Source organism: Triticum dicoccoides, chromosome 1B, assembly GCF_002162155.2.
Source record: "Triticum dicoccoides isolate Atlit2015 ecotype Zavitan chromosome 1B, WEW_v2.0, whole genome shotgun sequence".
In the NCBI taxonomy this organism is placed as follows: domain Eukaryota; kingdom Viridiplantae; phylum Streptophyta; class Magnoliopsida; order Poales; family Poaceae; genus Triticum; species Triticum dicoccoides.
In genome coordinates this window covers 394121698-394127192 of record NC_041381.1, presented here as the reverse complement: position 1 = coordinate 394127192, position 5495 = coordinate 394121698, and positions in this window count along the sequence as shown.

Here is a 5495-nt window from a genome sequence, read left to right as displayed (position 1 = left end):
GAACATCGGGGCGACATCACAGAAAGGGTTTTAAAAGAAATGCCACAGTCGGACGTCGGGGCGACATCACAGAAAGGGCTTTAAAAGAAATTAAAAATACAACAATGCCACAGTCGGACGTTTGAGCGACATTACAGAAAGGGCTTTAAAAGAAATTAAAAATACAACAATGCCACAGTCGGACGTCTGAGCGACATCGCAGAAAGGGCTTTTATTCACAAGTAAATAATACTCATAATAAACATTCAATTTATGATAATAAATGGGTTAGTCCATTCACAGGAATAATCATTTAACCGGACTTAGCACTCATGCGATTCACCGGAGTCTCTGTCATCAAAACTGACATTTTATTAGGATAAGATAATATCGATCTAGGACATGGAATAGATGATTTGGAGGAATGTATGACTCTGCAGAGTTTGTACAAAATTATTCCCACAGCCAACGGATTTCCGTAGTCACGAAGGACTAGTTCCGTTTACGGTATTTTGGAAGAAAACACAGTTAACCAGTACACACCCATCCTACCTCTCGATGCTAGGAATCACCCTAGACATCGTCCAAGAAAAACTTTTGAGACGGGGAGATCACAATCTCGAATAGCATGGGATCAAATTTATATACGCGCGCTCTAAGGGGTGCCCCCCTCTTGGTCCCAACCGGAAACACCCATGCCCCCTGACCGGATGACTGGCTTTAATCCAGGGCCATGGAACCATCATCACGGCCTCTCCTTTTGGTGTGTACCAGAAAAGCGGTTTGCAACTTACTAAACCATATTCCTTGCGGAAAACATGTGGTAGTACAGGGAAGGAAATGAGAGGAACTGGACCGATACGGTTTGACACTGAAGTCACATAGTCTGGCATAAGACTGGCATGCTACGACACTGCCATCTTACCCATCCTCATGCCAACACATGGCCATTCATACTCACATCCATCCACTTATGGATCATCGAGCTCACTTACCTCAATATTGCATAAAATAACGTTCATCGATATGCTTCTCAACATGAAAATATATGCGCTATCGTAAATTCCAAGGAGTGCACAAAAAGTATGCCAAATATTTTTCAAATAAATCTGATAAAAAACTAGACAAAATTTTAAAGAGAACAGAAAAAGAATCAATCAAAAATACTTTTCTGTTTAAAAGTTATAAGGGTTTTTGTCCAGGGACTCATCTATAATGAAACAGAAGATTTCCAGGGGCTAGCTTATAAAACAGAAAACGCTTCGGCAGAAACTACGCTAGCCCAAAGGGGAAAGCGCATTTTGCCCGAAGGCGCTTCCAGAAAACGATTCAATAGAGAGGGCAGAGAGGCTGACGGTGGGGTCCCACTCGTCAGGTTTAAACTTTCATATGGGGGGGGGGACGAAGCTCGTCGGGGCCCGAGAGCCGCGGCGGTCGCCGGCGGCGATCCACGGCGAGGCAGGGGGATCGGAGGGTACCTCCGTGTTCAGGGCACCCTTCCGCGTCGGTTGGTGGTGGTGGTAGTCGCCGGCGAGTACCACGTCGACGGCGAGCTTTGCTCCGGCGGACGGCGGCTCGGGTGGTCGAGGGACTCGTCGGAGAGGGCTGCAGAGATCAAATAGAGGAGGGGGTTAGGCTCCTGGTAGCTAGAGGGAGTAACGGACGGGGTTTGGGCGCCGGAGATGGCCTCACCGGAGCGAATCGTGGTGGAGGCCGAGGCGGATCGGGGCGGCCGGAGTTGGGGGAGGAGACCTCCTCGAGGTCCTCCTAGTGGCCTGGCGTGGCATTGGTGAGGAGTGGTGATGATGCGTGCATGAGGGTGAGCTCGGGGGCCCTTTTTATAGGCGGCCCGAGGCGGTTGCCGTGAACGGGGGTCTCCGGCGAGTGATTCCGGCGGTGCCGTGGTTGGGCAGTGGGATTAGGGGCTTGGGCATCGCCGTTGAGGTCCACCGGTCCCATTTAGGTGCTAATCGGGCTGGGATTTGGTGCTATGGGCGAGCTCGACGGAACGGGGGTGGCGCGGCCCGTCGGCGGCAGGGAGCACGTTCCGTGCTTGCCGGGCCACGGCAACGGTGCCACGGGCGTGCGCTGGCATGGCAGGGACACGCGGAGAGCCAGGGGGTGTTGGGCGGTGCCGGGTGGCGTGGCGAGAGGGCTCGGGCCCTTGTTGGCCGCCACGGAAGGTGCAGCCACCGCAGAAGCTTCCAACACCGGCGAGGCTCGTTGCTACCGACGCCAGGAATCAGCCAAGCGTGCGTGCGGGGTGCTGGCCAGGGAGAAGAGGCTGCGTGCAACGCGCCAGGGCGCACTGTGGCCGCGTGACCGAGTCTGACGAAGGGAAAACGACTGAATCTCTGAACTTTCTGAACTTGCAAAGGAACAGTGCAGCTCAGGTGTTCGACAGAATGTTTTTGGCCTCTGGGGATTTTTCCTTGAGCTGATTTTTGGTGGAGTGGCTTCTCATTGCTCCAGTAGGCTGCATGATTTTTGGTGGAATTTTTGGAGTAGTGTAGATATGAATTTCATCAAATTTGGCAAATCTGGTCCAAACTTGCAGAGACTGAATTTTGAAAAATTTGAAAAGAGGAGGAGTGGATCAAGATGGTTCTGGGTTGTGGGTACAAAGGACTATCCAGGAGAGTTGGTTTGAGGTCAAAACTCAAATGCAAAAGGGTACTTGCTTTGAAAATCACTCAGGCTCCAAATAATTTTCAGAATTGATTTGAGGGGAAAAATAATTAGAATAAAATCCAAAACTTGCTTGGATTAGTTGGGACAGAGAACTTAGGTTGATTACAAGGAGGGGGGGAGGTTTTGGAGGGGTTTTACCACATGGGCAAAAATGCCAAGTCATGGGTGGTTTCCAAGATATGAAAATCCCAAGTTTTTCATAGAGTTCTTTTTAAAAGAAAAAGATTAAACTCCCAAAATAAATTTGAGAGGGAACCAACAGAGAAGAAGTTTCAAAAGATTCAAACACCAAAGTTTGAAAAAAAAAAATCCTTGCCAAAGCAAAGGAAGTTTTTAAGAGGAAGGTTTTCTGAAAGAAAATTTAAATGGCCTCTTTTCAAAAAACCACAAAGTTTTTGATAAAAACCAAATTAAAATTTTGGAGTGTCACAACACCTACCCCCTTAGGAAAAATCTCGTCCCCGAGATTTCAGCTGATCCTTAAACAAGTGTGGATGCTCTGTCCGAAGAAAATCCTCACTTTCCCAAGTTGCTTCACTGTCGTTGTGATTGCTCCATTGGACTTTGAAAAACTTGATGGTCTTCTGTCGGGTCCTCCTTTCAGACTCCTCTAATATTCTTACGGGACGTTCCCGATAAGTGAGGTCTGGCTGCACGTCAATGTTTTCATGGGATATTTGTTTCTCTGGGTTGCTTACACACTTCCTCAATTGCGAGACATGGAACACGTCGTGGACATCGGATAATTCCTCGGGTAAGTCTAACTGGTAGGCTACAGTGCCTCTTCGTGCCACTATGCAGAATGGTCCAATGAATCTTGGTGCTAACTTTCCTTTAATCTTAAACCGTTGCAGTCCTCTCATAGGGGATACTCTCAAGTATACGAACTCACCGGGTTCGAAGCTGACCCTATGATGTTTCTGATCATAATAACTCTTCTGTCGACTTTGAGCGGTCTTAAGTCGGTCTCTGATTAGCTTGACCTTTTCCTCGGCTTCTCTGAGCATGTCTGGTCCGAAGATGCGGCTGTCTCCGGTCTCTGACCAATTTAACGGGGTACGACATCTTCGTCCGTATAAAGCCTCAAATGGTGCCATTTGTAGGCTGGCCTGGTAGCTATTGTTATACGCGAACTCGGCGTATGGCAGGCTTTCTTCCCAACTGGTTCCATAGGTGAGGACACATGCTCTCAGCATGTCTTCTAAAATTTGGTTTACGCGTTCAGTCTGTCCATCAGTCTGTGGGTGGTATGCGGTACTGAAGGCTAGTTGGGTTCCCAGAGCCTGTTGTAAATGCTCCCAAAATCTTGAGACAAACTAAGTGCCTCTGTCGGATATTATAGTCTTCGGGACACCATGCATACAAACTATGCGGGAAAGATAAATCCTGGCAAGCCTTTGAGTGGTGTGGGTCGTCTTCACTGGAATAAAGTGTGCCACTTTGGTCAACCTGTCAGTGATGACCCATATGGCATCATTCCCGTGTCGCGACCGAGGTAGTCCGACAATGAAATCCATCCCTATTTCATCCCATTTCCACTCAGGTATTTTGTTCGGTTGCAGTAGTCCGGCTGGTCTCTGATGCTCAGCTTTTATGCGTTTACATGAGTCGCAACATGCAATGAAGGTGGCTATGTCCCTCTTCATACCGTGCCACCAAAATCTTTCCTGAATATCCTTATACATTTTGGTTCCTCCAGGGTGGATTGAATATGGAGTGGTGTGTGCTTCAGCTAAAATTTGCTGTTTAAGGTCTTCTATGTTTGGCACGCAGAGTCTTTCTCCGTACCATAATATTCCTTCATTGTCTATGACGAATTCCGAGGCCTTGCCCATACTCAACTTTCTTTTGATGCCTTCGATGCTGGTGTGACCGGGCTGAGCTCCTTTAATTTTCTCCACAAGGTCGGGTTGTATTTCCAAGTTTGATATGGTGCCTTCTGCTACCATTATCAAGTTGAGCTTGGCAAATTCTTGTTGGAATTCGGGCCTCAAGCTGTGCAGATTGTTTTCGTCGGAGCTGGGGTTCCGACTAAGGGCATCGGCCACTACATTTGCTTTCCCTGGATGGTAATGGATACCAACATCATAATCCTTTACCAACTCCAACCAACGTCGCTGCCGTAAGTTTAGTTCTGGCTGTGTGAAAATATATTTGAGACTTTTGTGATCCGTATATATTTCACATCGATTCCCAAGTAAGAAATGCCTCCATTCCTTGAGTGCATGAATAACTGCTGCCATTTCTAAGTCATGAGTGGGATAATTTTCCTCATGCTTGCGAAGTTGCCTTGAAGCGTAGGCGACAACCTTGCCTTCCTGCATCAACACGCATCCGAGACCCTTTCTGGACGCGTCACAATATACTTCAAAATTCTTGTGTATGTCGGGGACAATTAATATCGATGCTGTCATTAACTTCCGTTTTAGTTCTTGGAAACTTTTCTCGCAGGCTTCTGTCCATTCAAACTTCTTATCTTTCTTGAGTAACTGCGTCATAGGCTTGGCTATGGTGGAAAATCCTTCAATAAATCTGCGGTAATATCCTGCCATTCCCAAGAAACTCCGTATGTCCGTTATGCTGGCTGGTGACTTCCAGCCAAGTACGGCCTTGACTTTCTCTGGGTCCACTGCGATACCGTCTTGGGTCAGTATGTGGCCTAGAAAACCTACTTGTCTTAGCCAAAATTCGCACTTGCTGAACTTGGCATACAATTGGTGTTTTCTGAGCTCTCCTAGCACAATCCTGAGATGTTCTGCGTGCTCTTCTGGTGTCTTGGAGTATACCAGAATATCGTCGATGAATACCACGACAAACTTGTCCAT